The sequence below is a fragment of the Artemia franciscana genome, unplaced genomic scaffold (genome assembly GCF_032884065.1).
Source record: "Artemia franciscana unplaced genomic scaffold, ASM3288406v1 Scaffold_2510, whole genome shotgun sequence".
Classification (NCBI taxonomy): domain Eukaryota; kingdom Metazoa; phylum Arthropoda; class Branchiopoda; order Anostraca; family Artemiidae; genus Artemia; species Artemia franciscana.
In genome coordinates this window covers 1-15,521 of record NW_027063365.1, presented here as the reverse complement: position 1 = coordinate 15,521, position 15,521 = coordinate 1, and the positions used below count along the sequence as shown (strand labels likewise).

Sequence of the window (15,521 nt, the reverse complement as noted above, 5' to 3'; positions counted from 1 at the left end):
GCAGGAAAATAGCAAAATTGCTCACATAGAAACGGTTCATTACAGCCATTGAAGGGCAAAGAAACTATGATATATTTAAAAAGTATATGTATGGGAATAGACTAAATCGAATTCTACAAGCCGAGAAAATATTCAAAATGCTAAACTCTAATGGCCTAGGCTAACTATGCCTAATGAAAAATATGTCTTATCTCCTTGGCTCATTTCCTTGTAAATATCCCGCGGGACTCACCTACTAGAATTTTGTATTGGAAAGACAGAATCCTCATGTTATTTGTCAAATATTAATGGCAAACTTTTGATAAACATGTTTAGTTTCTCAGTTACTTATGTTTCTACAATGCTTTCAATTTAAATAATGGATGTAATTTTTACAAGCCAGTAGAAATATTTCAACGTAGCAGTTGAACCGTCGTGTCGCAAAAACTTGCTGCACAAAACAAAGGAAATCTGATGGATCACGTAAAAACGGCCGTTTTGCATGAAATGGCATCAGTGGGAAACGGGGGTTTCATTTCTTTTCCAAAAATTGTAGAAAGGAATATATCCTTTAACACTTTAACTTTTTTTCTCTTAGCTCTACTTTTGAAACAGTAAAAAACTTTAGCGTAAAGAGCGGGGCGTTGAGGGAGGAACACCCCCTTTCACACACGGAGTAATTTCTGGTCGTTTTAAGTTTTGATCTCGCTCCTTACTTTCAATTAAAAAAAAAACTTTTTTTTTATTTAATTTCTGAACTTGCATGTTTTTATTTTGGATTTCCGCAAATAAATAATTAAAACGAAATTTGCGCATTAGTTTTTATTAGTTTTAATTTTGATCAGTTGTCCTCCAATTTTTCGGTTACTTAAAAAAGCAACTAGAATTTTTAAGTTTTAACGAACGTTTTTATTAGTAAAGAAATATACGTAACTTCCAAATTAACTTAAGTAACGAACTTTTATATTTGTATATTTTTTGTGTATATGATGGGGTTTGCCCACTCTTTAATACCTCACTCTTTACACTAAAGCTTTAATTTTGTCCCAATCCTGTAGGATTCACCCTTAAATTACAAAGGCTGTAGAATAAATAGTTGAAATTACTAAAAAAAAACTTTAGCGTAAAGAGCGAGTTATTTAGGAAAAGAGGGACTCTCCATATGCGTAATGATCTCTGTTCGTTTTAAGTTTTAAGGCTGGCCCTTACTTTCAGGTGAAAAAACTTTTTCATATTTATTTTTTTATTGTTTTTTTCAAAATAATGCTAGAAAATCCTGCGCCCCTTTCATGGTATTTCTCTTCTCCCATGACAAATTCCTCCAAGGGAAGATCCTCCCAAGTAGCCCCCTCCCCTCAACTCTCCTCCCCTCACCCCCCCCCCAACCAAAAAATCATCCTGAACAGGTCTGTACACTTCTAAATAATCATTACTGCATGTAAACGCTGGTCAAAGTTTGTAAATTGCAGCCCCTCCCCTGGGGACTGTGGGGAGTAAGTGAGCCCCAAAGACATAGTTATTATGTTTTTTGACTATTTTGAACAAAATGGTTATCTCAAAATTTTGATCCATTGACTTTGGGAAAAAATGAGCACGGGAGGGGGCCTAGGTGCCCCCCAATTTTTTGGTCCCTTAAAAGGGTACTAGAAATTTTAATTTCCGTTAATGAGCCCTCTCGCAACATTCTAGGATAACTTGGTCGATATGATCACACCTGGGGAAAAAAAAACAAGCAAACAAATAAACACGCACCCATGATCGGTCTTCTGGCAAAAAATACTAAGTTCCACATTTTTGTAGATAAGAGCTTGAAACTTCTACAGTAAGTTTCTCTGATACGCTGAACGCGAAGGTCTGATGTTCGTTAAGATCGTGTGACAATTTAGGGAGTGTTTTCCCCCTATTTTCCAAAACAAGGCAAATTTTCTCAGGCTTTTAAATTCTGATGAATGAAACTGAATTTGATAAAACTTATATATTTAAGATCAGCATAGAAATCCAATTCTTTTGATTTATCTATTGGAATCAAAATTCTGTTTTTTTAGATTTTTGTTTACTATTGAGCCGGGTCGCTCTTTACTACAGTTCGTTGCCACAAACTGTTTGAAAAACTAGCCACTGGAAGTAGTACTATCCAATAGTAGTACTAAATGCACAATATTATATACATCAATAAATTATCATTGATTGTGGGAAGTGCGGGCTCCGGATCTACTTGTCCCCAGCAGTTTAAGATCACTAGGCTGACCGTTACCAAGGGATAAGAACATTTTTTTTTCTTTTGAAAACGAGCTGGTATTTTGGATTCTTTCTTTTCTGCACGGTTTTTGAAATATCAACACACGGAATACGATTACCCTAGTTGGGTTAGCTTTGTGACACGGTTTAATGATTAAATCACAAGGGGCTCTCCCCTTGGGGTCCTACTTGTACACTTCGCGTGCAGTTAAATTTTGACTTGGCTTGTTTTGACTGTTCTTGCTTGAGAGTGCTTATCCACCTATTTCTACCTTGCTTGACCACTTAGTGCAGTGTCTGCTTCTGATTTATTTTGCATGCTTTATATAGCCTAGACTAGCCTACTATTGACTGAGAGTCACTCTCTCTGCTTTTATTTGTAGCCTATAGGCTAATTTATCTGACCTTTCTGTTTTAGCTGTTTATTTTTAACTTATTTGTATTTTATTTGTCATGACTGACAGGACAGCTAGCACTTTTGTTATCCCTGGCCTGAATAATTTTTGTGTAAGGATTCTGGCCCTAGGAGTAGAAGATCCAAATGAGACCAGTTGCCTTCACAGAGGCAAGTATATTATGTGAAGGCTTCACAAGCCTTCACACAATGTCAACAGTTACCAGCAGTCCTGGCAAAGCAGAAGGAAATGAGTCTATACCTAGCCCAGAAGGTGCTTTAACTAGGCTACAGAGACTTAAATTAGCCCCTTCTCAGATGCATGACTAGTTCTCTCTCCACCATTTTCCTTGAATTTGGCCTGGATGACTAAGTACAAACTTATAAATTAATTTGGTTAAGACCAGCCTACTGGTTAGGTCTATCCCATAAAAATTTTCCTGCATGCTTTTATTTAGAGTTGTCTTATTTGTACTTTATCAATCAATCAATTTGTTTCTGACCTGTCAATAAAACAAAGGAAGGTTTGTAGCCCTAGTGACAGAGTAAGACAAAAAATGAAAAGAGAAAATAAATAATAACAAAAAGAGAGATTACAATAAACAAACATAACTACATACTATACAAAGAGAGGGCTACTGGTGGTTCCAGTTCTAAAAATTATAGACATGTTTGAAGTTTCTAGTAGAGGCTTTGAAACCTTCCACTCTTTTATCAATAATGTTTACAGGCAGAATTGATCTAAATTTTTGTACCAGAGAGGAATTACTGGTCCAAGGAGGCAGATGCAGCAGATACTTGGTTAATTTAAAATAGACTTGGTTAATTTATATTTCTTTGAAGCAGAAACAAATTTCCAAATGGGGGACATAGCAAGAAGATGGGGCATAGTTAGACTGTTGTAAAGTTTGGAAGGGTGAAATGAACTAATACTTGTGATATTTGATGCAAGCAAAGCATATGTGATTTGAATCTTTTTAGTAAGGTTTTGATTTACAAGCTTAATGGTTTCTTGAATACTTCTTCCAATGGACATTCCAAGATAAACAAGGCTATCAGAAAACAGAATAGATGTTTCAGAAAGTTCAAGTTGTTTGTCAGAATTACCCTTAAGATTGAAAGCAATTGCTACAGTTTTATTGCATTAAAATTCAGACCAATTTGCTGATATTGATGCTGAAGTTTTGAAAAAGTTTTCTTACTTTCCAAAAACTTAATTCACTGACCCTGAAACACATTCAATCAACTTCATTCACTGACCCTGAAACACAGACAAATATAGACAATGATAATGAAAAAGCTGAACATTTTAACAAACTGAAATATTTTGATGATTCTGACTTTGATGATCAACAAGTTTTTGATGCCTTGAAGCATCTTGACACAAATAAATCACCAGACATTCATGAATTTTCAAACCATATGGTCCAAGAGCTTGCAACAGTACTCACTGAACCACTGACATATTTGTATAATCTGTGTCTGGTGTCTGGTACTTGCCCTTTGGCATGGAAAAATGCAATAATTAAACCCCTGTACAAAAGTGGCACAAAAACGCAATTTAAAAACTATAGACCAATATCAAACACTTCAATTTTTTCCAGAGTTATGGAAAAACTAATTGTCAAGAGAATACAAAATTATTTCAAATCAAATCTTCTTTGGCATCCATCTCAATACAGTTTCTGTAAAAAACGTTCATGTAATACACAGCTTTTGGAAGTAATTACTGACTTCCATAGGATGGCGGATGAAGGTCTCAGGTTTGATTGTATTTATATAAATTTTTCTAAGGCATTTGATAAAATTTCCATTCTGCTTTTACTTCAAAACTGTGAGGTATATCACCTTGGTGCCAGAACATTGAATTGGATTGGTGATTATCTAACAGGCAGGATGCAGAAAGTGATTGTGGGTGATGCTTTGTCCTCTGCTGAGATATTTTTAAGTGGCATTCCACAAGGTAGTTGCCTTGGTCCAGTGCTTTTCTGCCTTTTCATCAATGAGTTGCCTCTTGTTGTCCACCATTCCACAATTAAAATGTTTGCAGATGATGTAAAGCTCTACCACTCCTTGACAAATTCAGATGAAGCTTTGTTGCTTCAAAAAGACTTGGATGCAGTGCACAATTGGTGTAATGCTAACTCCATGTTTGTCAACAAAAAAAAGTGTAGGCTTGTCCATTACTTGCTGGACATTCAATATTACTTGTTGAAAATGTCCATGACCTTGGTGTTCATTTTGATTCTAGTCTTAGGTTTGAAAGGCATGTCTCTGAAGTAACTCATAAGGCAAACTATCAGCTATTATGTCTTAGATGGAATTTCTGTAAGTTTAATCTCTGTTCATTCATTGCCATTTATAAATCGACAGTTCGACCAATACTTGAATACAATTCGTCAGTATGGTATCCATTGAATAAAAATGACAGAGCAAGGGTTGAAAAAATACAGCAAAGAGCAACTAAGCTTGTACCTTATTTGAAACATTTGCTGTATGAAAATAGACTGCACAGGCTAGGATTGTCAAGTCTTCAATTCCAAAGGGATAGAGCAGACGTTATTAACACATTCTGTATAATCAAAGGCATTGATAATATAAGTACATCACAGTTCTTCACATTTAATGACACTAACAAGACCTGTTATCACCCACATAAATTGTACCCCTCACTTTCAAAAAGGAAAATAGGCCAATATTCATTTTACAGTAGGGTGTGGAAGCCATGGAATGACCTTTGACCTAAAACATTTCTAACAGATGACATAAACAGATTCAAAACAAAACTAGCAGAAACAAATTTTCAAAGTAAATCATTTTTAAATAATTTATAGTATTATTTGTCAGTGTTTGTTGTAGTCGTTATTTTCATTGATTTGTATGCGTGTATTATGTTGTCACTATTGTCATAACTTTTCTTTATTATGTTTATTGCGACAATCTTGAAAACTTACGATATTTGGTATTGATAAATAAATAAAAAAATAAAAAAGCTCAACTTAGATTCATAATATCATCAGTGTAGGTAAATAAAGAAACATCAATTCCATCATAAATACACATGCATTTGACAGAGTTTTAAGCAGCAGAAACTGATTTGTTAAAAAGAGCAGGGAAATTTAAGCTACCCTTATATACATTGAAAAGATCTGGAGACATTTAATAATAGAAGGATCAACCCTTCTTTTTATAGATTCTGACAAAATCTGGGCAAATATACACAAATCAAATACTCTGGCTATGGCAAGTGCACAAAGAACAAGGAAATCACCAGATCCTTCTGCATCAGCTAGAATATTAAAAAGGGTGTAAAGAGCATGCTCCCAGCTTAGATCATTCTGGAAACCAAACTGATGTGGAGGAGCATAACATTTACAAGAAATTTCACTGAGAATAAGAGACTCAAAAGGATGGAAAATGGTGAATGGAATGGCTATAGGGCACTATGATTGACAATCTTAAAGATCTTTTTTCCATTTCTGGAAATAGGAGTGATCTGGCTGATGCAAAACTGTTGTGGCACCATACCTGAGGAAATTGACATTTAGAACAACAGCAAGAGGTGCTGCACAAATAAATCACTAGTATTTTTAAAATGTTTAATGGAGACCAGATCAACACCAGTGGATGTTTTTTTCTTGATCTTTCTTAAAGTGCACTTTACATCAGAAGGAATAATTGCCAGGATAGACCACTGGAATTTAGCCAGGATACTGTCAAGTTCATTTTTGAGTTTACTTTCAGTTGATGGATCTGGTGACAAAAACTCACTTTTATAATAATCAGTCCACTTAATTTTAGAAATATTACAAGTAGAGGTCTGCTCAGAATGTTTAAGTCTTTTCCACAAAAGAGAAGGATCACTTGCTGTATTGTCTACATTTTTTTGAATCAGCATGATCTTGTGTTCCTTAAGAGCTCTTGCAAATTTTCTTTTTGTTCTTAAACAGAAATTATTTACTATACCAGAGCACAGTCTATCATATTCATTCCAAATTCACAGCCATAGCTTAGCTGATTCACATACTGAAACAAGATTTGAGTTTTTTGACCAATGAGCCACTTCCATTTTTTTTAAAACATGTCTAGTTAGAACTGCAATAAGTTCTGCACATTGAAGTGCTATTTCTGCAAGATAATTGCAAGATAATTTGTAATCTGAATTTCAATTTTGTACTCACTAAGATAAAAATTACAATTGGGGCTAAGGAGATGGAATGGAACCTTGATTTTATTAAGTAGCAAGTCACACTCTAACATAAATGACTGGCAATTAAGGCGGCTCCAGTCTTTGATATTGAACCACTTTTTGGAGTTAGAAGTTTTGCTAGCATTGATGCACTCAATATATACACAGATGAAAAGGTGATCAGAGCAGAAGCCTTCATGCTGGACTGGGCTTTGGTTCAAGGGAAAAAAATAGACAATATGATTGTGGATCAACATTGAGGAACTAATGCCAATATAATTGAGCCCTAGAGCAACTGACTCTTTGGGAGGGTTTTGTTTGTGAAGTCACAGTTAAAATCATCAATGATTATAATGCAGGAGTAACATGACTTCTCCACTTCCTTGACGAGGCAGTACATTTTTTTGCTGGTGCTTAGAAACTTCAAATCAGAGTAATCATTGTGGTAATTTGTTGGATAGTAAATGTTATCATAAAAATATACTAAATCAAAAAACATAATTAAGAGAAAATTATATCCAACAAGTTACATCAAAATATCATTAAAAATTTCTTCATAACTTTTATTATATTTGTTTGAAAGTTCATTATACTGAAAACTAAGGTTTTTAAATTGCCAAGCAAGTTTATTGGCAGAAAAACCTCTTAAGATTAATTTATGGCTACGTATTTGACTTCTCACATGTTTAAATAGTCAGGAATAAAATGCTGTATATGTAATATTTGAATGTATATTGCTTTTAAGGAATAGGAAACTAACTACTTCAAAATTAAAATCACCTGTTTTATTATATATTTAGAAAAAAAGTGATTTATTATTATGTAAAACATTGATATCTAAATCTACAAAATGGTCTTATTTTGCCTTCCCTACTGCTAGGTTCTAGAATTAACTCTGGTGGTTATATATTATTTCAAATCTTTAAAAATTCTGCACAATTCATCACCAGAAGATCATCTAAATATCCTTTGTTTTTTTTGAAAGTAAATATTTAACATTACTTGGGTTCTTTTTATCAATCATAAACTCATATTCTACTTGGCTTAAAAACAAGTCTGCTATAAATAGACTGCCCCCCCCCCCCTATGGGAACTCTAATAATTTGCTTATACAAGTTACCATTAAACTTTATAAAAGTATTAAATAGGACAAATTCTAGTAAAACATAAATCATGTCCAAGTCATAGCATCTTGAATTAGTGGTACTTTTAAAGAAGTTAGTCCCTCTAGCCTTCTTATTATAAGCATCAATTAAAAAGAACAAATTTGACAAAAGGAAAGATTTCTTAATAATTTTTTGTAAATTTCCAAATACTAAATTAAGTGTAGATTTGTATATAATGTAGTGAAATCAAATGAGTCTACTCTTTTGGCTGAAACTATAGCCAGAGAATCTATTGCTTGCAGTGAATTAATGACTCCCCAATATGGATAAAAATTATAATTTTTTAATTCCCAAGTAATATGCCTCAAATTTATTTCTAATTTACCCTAAAATATACAACAGGTCAGTTGGCGCAATTCTGGCTGGACATCTGCCTGCACAAGCAATAAAGCATGGTTTAGGGGGATTGTTATGAAATTTTGCCATCCAATGTAAGAAAGGAAAATTTTTATCATTATCGTTAATTTTAATGTAAAATTTTTAAAAAAAAGTTTATCTTCTATTTTTCCATTAAACTGTTATTGTCTTCTTGATGTTGTAAGCATTATAATTGCTGTTTGATAATGTAAATTGCATTATTTTGGTTCCTGTTTATAAATGAAAACAATTGTTGCTGGTGAATAACCCCCAATAAATGGCAAGATATCTTATATGGCGCCATATTATTTTAATCTTACAGACCATGTTGCCCCCTCCCATAAAATTTTATTTTAGAGTTGTCTAATTACTATTTTATTTGTTTTTATTATCTATATTTTATCTGTTTAAATTTTTATATCTAGAAGTATGTGACAGGTTATAATGTAAAAATGTATTATTTATTATAATCATTTTGTATATGTACTTTAATTGATGTATGACAAATCATAGTTGCATTAATTTGATTCCTGTTTTTCAACACAGGCAGTTGCTGCAGGTGAATAACCCCCTACCAATAGCAAGTTAAGTGATATATGGTTTAGTTCAGTGAATATTGACTGAAGTGACACCCAAACAAGCTGGTGATTACAGAAGGCACAGATAAACCAAGTGATACAAACGCATATGACCTATTGGTTGAATGCATCAAACCCCAAACAACAACAACATCTCAACACAGAATATTTAAAGGTTTGACAATAACAACAGTTCATATTCTACAAACTGAGAATATCGTCCAATAATAGACTATATGGTAGTTTGTTAATCAATATGCTATTTCAAGTAATGAGAATCCCCAAACAGTTTTCTATTGCTGATATTCGAAGTTATTTTGATGGTTTCACTGAAAATTATGGATTCGAAGTCTTTCATTTTAGGTTTGTATCTATCTAGAATCAATACCTGATACTTAAGAGTTCCTTACTGCTCAAAGCAATAAATATTTAGTGGTCAACTTCTGAAAGAAACAATGAGTAAGGGAAGACCCCCTAGTGCCTAATCTTGGCCATGTATTCTAATTTAAAAGTATCTTCTCTGTACACAGATAGCAGGCTCCTAATTCTGGACATTATGTGCATAGGGTTAGATAGTTGTGACTATATGATGCTTAGAACTAGGTCAGATAGGATCAGCTTACAACAATCTTGGAAAACATCAGGCTTTTCAACATTTAAATTTAGACAAAAGCTACCTGTACACACTAGCCTGTTTTAATATCATTATTCTGTTACAGCACTTGTCCTAGCTTAAATTTATCCAATGTTGACTGTATCTATGATTGGGATATGTTGTGCTGTTGACTTTAGTATCCTGTGTCAAAGATTGTACAGCATTTTCCAAGATTAGGCTCCAGTTTTAAATGTGTGGCAAAGATAAGGTTCCACAGTTATACCCTGGAGGAAAATATGCTTCTTAGAATATACTGAAAGCAGAGAGATCAGGATAAAACTAGATGGGAAGAATAAAAACCTGTCTAAGATACGTGACTGACATAACCGGACTGGATCTGCTCTCTTTGGTGGAGTTGGGGGGGAGTAATTTGGAAAAATGAGGTATTTGTAACCTATGAACGGGTGACCTGATCTTAATGAAATTTGATATTTAGAAGGATCTTGTGCTATTTCAAATTCCGACCAGATCCTGTGACATTGGGGGGAGTTGGAGGGGAAAACTGGAATTCTTGGAAAATGTGAAAATTTGGGTATTTTTATCTTACGAATAGGTGATTGGATCTTAATGAAAATTGATATATATATATAGAAGTATCTTATGTCTTAGATGCTCCATTTTCGACTAGAATTGGATCTGGTGACATAGGGGGTTGGAGAAGGGAAACAGAAATCTTGGAAAACGCTTAGAGTGGAGAGATTGGGATGAAACTTGATGGGAAGAATAAGCACAAGTTCTAGATACGTGATTGACATAATTGGAATGGATCCGTTCGCTTTGGAGGAGCTGGGGGGTGTTAATTTGGAAAAATAGAAAAATTGAGGTATTTCAAACAGTTCGTGGTAACAAACTGTAGTAAGGAGCGACCTGGCTCTATAGTAAGCAAAACTCTAAAATAATTAAATTTTGATATCAATAGTTACATCAAAAGAATCGCATTTCAATGCTGATTTTAAATATATAAGTTTAATCAAGTTTAGTCTTACCCATCAAAATTTACGAGCCTGAGAAAATTTGCCTTATTTCAGAAAATAGGGGGAAACAACCCCTAAAAGCCATAGAATCTTGAAAAAAGTCACAAAATCAGATTCAGCGTATCAGAGAACCCTAATGTAGAAGTTTCAAGCTCCTATCTACAAAAATGGGGAATTTTGTATTTTTTGCTAGAAGGCAGATCATGGATGTGTGTTTATTTATTTTTTTTTTTTTCGCAGGGGTGATCTTATCGACCTAGTGGTCCTAGAATCTTGCGAGAGGGCTCATTCTAACGGAAATTAAAAGTTCTAGTGCCCTTTTTAAGTAACCAAGAAAATTGGAGCGCATCTAGGCCCCCTCCCACGCTAATTATTTTCCCAAAGTCACCAGATAAAAATTCTGAGATAGACATTCTATTCAGCGTAATAAAAAAACCTTATAACTATGTCTTTGGGGACGACTTACTGCCCCACAGTCCCCGTGGGAGGGGCCACAAGTTACAAACTTTGACAAAGGTTACAAACCTTGTTACAAAATTTGAAAGTGTACATACGTTTTCAGAGGGATTTTTAGGTTGTGGGGGGGGGGGTGTTGAGAAGAGGGGAATATGTTGGGGGAACTTTCCTTGGAGGAATTTGTCATGGGGGAATAACATTTTCATGAAGGGAGCACAGGATTTTCTAGCATTATTAAAAAAAAAAACAATGAAAAAATAAATATGAAAAAGTTTTTTCAACTCAAAGTAAGGAGAAGCATTAAAACTTAAAACGAACAGAAATTATTATGCAAATGATGGGCTCACCTCCTCCTAATACCTCGTTCTTTACGCTAAAGTATTTTTAGTAATTTCAACTATTTATTCTACAGCTTTTGCGATTCAGGTGTCATTCTTTAGAATTCGGGACAAAATTTAAGCTTTAGTGTAAAGAGCGAGGTACTGACGAGGGGCCGAACCCCTTCATATACGTAATAAAAACATGATAATACAGAAGTTCGTTACGTAAGCTAATTTGTAAGTTACGTATATCTTTTACTAATAAAAAACATTCATAAAAAAAATTAAAAGTTCTAGTTGCCTTTTTAGTGACCAAAAAATCGGAGGGCAACTAAGCCTCCTCCCCTGCTCCTTTTTTCTGAAAATCATTCGATCAAAACTAAGAGAAAGCCATTTAGCAAAAAAAAAAAATGCAAATTTCGTTTTAATTATTCATCTGTGGAGAGCCTAAATCAAAACATGCATTGATTCAAAAACGTTCAGAAATTAAATAAAAAAAAAGTTTTTTTAACGGAAAGTAAGGAGCGACATTAAAACTTAAAACGAACAGAAATTACTTCGTATATGAAAGCGGATGCTTCCTCATCAACGCCTCGCTCTTTACGCTAAAGTTTTTTACTGTTTTAAAAAGTAGAGCTAATAGAAAGAGTCAAATTTTAGCGTAAAGAGCGGGGCGTTGATGAGGAAGCATCCCCTTTCATATACGAATTAATTTCTGTTCGTTTTAAGTTTTAATGTTACTCCTTACTTTCCGTTAAAAAAACTTGTTTTTTTATTTAATTTAACGTAAAAACGGGTGACCGGATCTTAATGAAATTTGATATTTATTCCCCTTTTAAGAATTGAAAGCGATCAAACAGTAACAAGCCCCTCCCCCTCTCTTGTGTCTTTTTTCCCCAAATTTATCTTGTAAAAATTTTGAATTGACTATTTTGTTCAAAATAGTCCAAAATTCAAATTATTATAACCTAGGGGTTGAGAAATGTTCCATAGCCCCAGGGCAAGGATTTTAACTTTGTAATTTGCCTTTTATTAGAACATAAAGTTTTTGTGGAAAGCATGGTCGTATTTGGAGGGGGCTCTGATCGGAAATTGAAAGTTCTAGTAAGAGTCAAAATGATCAATGAGCAACTAGTCGATGCAAAGGGCATCAGGTCAAAATTTTGAGATTGCCATTCTGTTCAAAAAGTTCAAAGGCCAAATAACTATGCTTCTGGGGTTGAAACCCCATCCCTAGCCCTGGGGAAGTGACTCTGAGCTATGGAACTTTTTTTCTTCGATTCTTTGTTTACTTCAACACTTGGATCTAGTGATTTACCTTGCAACTTCGATTTACATTGCAAGGGCTGTAAGTGATGCAAGATCCTTATTTTTACTTTAATACCTTGTTTACTTTTATGCTTTCTTTACTTTGTTATTTTTTTTTTACTTTGACACTAGTTTTGATACCTTGATGAACAATTGATTTTGAAATAAAAGTTTGATTTTGAAATAAAGAATTTTTAAAAACTTGAAACTTTCTGCAATCAAAAACGAACAAAAATTAATTTAAAAAGAAAAACTTTAAAAAAAAGAAGTTTCTCAAGGAAAAGTAAATGCAATTTCAAACTCAAGATCTACAGATGCAAATACCTATTAAAATTCAAACTCAAAACAACCAGAAGTTAATATTAAAGAATAAATGAAACCAAAAATTAATCGAAATTAAATAAAGAACCATAGCAAAAAATATAGAACAAGTAATAATATAATTGAATAAATAAATCTTAAAGCGAGTAATGCTTAAATTGAATATGCAAATCAAGCTTAAAATGAAAAAAAAATATATATTTTGTTATTGAAGCATAAATGAAACTGAAAACTAACAGAAATTAAACAAACAATCATGCGAACAAATACATAGTAGATACTAATATAAATAAGTGAATCTTAAAACAATTGAAATTTAAATTGAATATGCAAATTAAGCTTGGAACAAACAAAAATCACTACAAACAAAAGTTTGGGTATCTTCTCCATCTCTCATTGTAAAAGTCCTACTGTGTCAACCTACTACGTCATTGGCGCTTTACTAAAAACTATGTGTATCTTGAACAGTCTTGGAAAGTATAAACAAAATCAAATTAAATATTTGACATATTATGATATTAATTGTTGAAAGATCCATCAGTTCAAGATTTTATTTCACTGTAATTTTTATTTTCATTTTCAATGCTGTAAGAACTGGAAAAGAAAATATTTGTAATATAATTCGTTTTCAGTGAAGCGCAAATATCTCTTGAGCCATCTTTGAAAGAACTAATAAATTCAACTGAATGTTTGATATATAATGATAGTAATTGCTGGAAGTTCATTAGTTCAAAATTTATTTTTACTGTAATTTCTTTGTTTATTTTCAAAGTTGTAATAAGCATAAAAGAAACTATTTGTAATATAATTTGTTTTCAGTAACGCGCCAATGACACAGTAGGTTTTAGACTTTTACAGTTACAGTGAGAGAAGGATTTATGTTCGTTTCAAGCTTAATTTGCACATTCAAATTAAGTTTCACTAGTTTTAAAATCTATTCTTTCATATATATTTGTATCTATTGTATTTTTGTTTGCATTGATTGTTTATTTAATTTCGATTCGTTTTGGGTTTTATCTATGTTTCAATAGCAAAATATTTTGTTTTTATTTTAAGCTTGATTTGCATATTCGGTTTAAGTATCACTCGCTTTAAGAGTTATTTATTCATTTATATTATTACTTGTTGTATGTTTTTTTTTGCTATGATTGCTTATTTGATTTCTGCTCGTTTTGGGTTTCATTTATTCTTTAATGGTAATTACTGGTTGTTTTGAGTTCGAATTTTAACAGGTATTTGTATCTCCTGATCTGAAGTTTAAATTAACCTCTACTTTTCTTTGAAAAACTTTTTTTTCGGAAAGTCCTTTTAAAATTAATTTATAATAAATAGGTTTTGATATGCTCAACTAGTCTTCTAGCTATAAAGCAACTCTAAGACAGCAATTTGTACTATATTTTCTAAGGAGTACCGTATTTTACCCAATTTCACCTTATTTTACCTTATTTTCTAATTTTACTTACCGGGTTTTTATTTTGTGGTAATTTTTCAACAGTACCATAGCCCAATTACTCATAGAAGTTTTTAGTCTTTTGGAAAAGAAAATATTTGGCCCTCCTTTTTTGGGAGGTGCCCTGGGAAAAAAAAATGTTGTTCAGTAAATTTTTCTAATCTGAAGGGCTTGTAGCTATAAGTTTCAAACTGATCAGCAACGGGAATTTTTTGGCCCATTCGCTTGCACCTGCCCCCCTCCCCTGTCAGAAAAAAAAATAATCTTTTTTCCCCAAAAATTCCAGAAATTTCGAGCCAATTACTCACCCAATGTCGAATAAGCCCCCCCCCCCCCTATTTGTCGTTGTGAAGCCTATGTGTAAATAGTTAACAATTTGTGCTATTTATACCACAGATCCAAGAAGCCATATGAACCATGCCATCCCCAGATCCATATCGATCGGGTATTTCAACTATTTTGAGCAAAATCACTATCCTAAAGTTTTTATTGAATGTCTTGGTGGTTACATGGGGACTGGGTACGCAGAAAGGGTGGTAGAACTCATTCAGTTCCAATCAAGTGCCCCCCTTGAAACTGTCTCTTCTAATAGAACCAGCTCGGGGGAGGGGGTAAATAATAAAAAAAAATATTTTAGGCATTAAGCTCTTCATTTAAGGAGCACTAGGGTATTGCCGTTCGTACTTTAATAAAAGGCTGGTTATAAAAAGACATTCACGTATTTCCTATCTAACTAGCTTTTACACAGGCAAAGAAAAAAAAAATAATCAAATGAGGAAGGGAGATTTCTCTCTTAAAATTAATCGTAAGGTTATATTTTTAGACATAGGCCAGATGCAGAAGATTCCAATTACCAATGCTGCTTGGTCAAGGTGGCCCCTGATCTCTCTGAAAGGTTTGTGAAATTTTACCATGACAAATGCTGGATTGATAGAAAATGTGTTGAATATGAAGATAAATGTATACTCAAGATTATTCTTGTCAATAAACAGGAAAATGATAAATTTAAACCTGGTAAGTGCTTATCTTTTCTTATCTGTCACAAAATTCAATAAGAGAATAAACATTTTAACTCTTTGGTAACTTTTGGGATATCTTCCTCCCTATATTCAAGATGTTTCATCTATCTGAAGATG

The 15,521-nt window shown here is 33.2% G+C and overlaps 1 long non-coding RNA gene across 6 annotated transcripts; it reads left to right on the top strand.

The window, feature by feature from the left end:
* Positions 1-2,281: 2,281 nt before the first annotated feature.
* On the top strand, positions 2,282-15,485 carry LOC136042924 (uncharacterized). 6 transcript variants are annotated; one of them, XR_010621489.1, is made up of 3 exons: positions 2,282-2,345; positions 8,870-9,264; positions 15,209-15,480. It is a non-coding gene; the product is annotated as an uncharacterized LOC136042924 (long non-coding RNA). The 6 variants fall into 6 exon arrangements; XR_010621492.1 differs by having other exon boundaries at positions 2,299-2,362; positions 15,209-15,484; XR_010621490.1 differs by having other exon boundaries at positions 2,317-2,419; positions 15,209-15,484.
* The last annotated feature ends 36 nt before the right edge of the window (positions 15,486-15,521 follow it).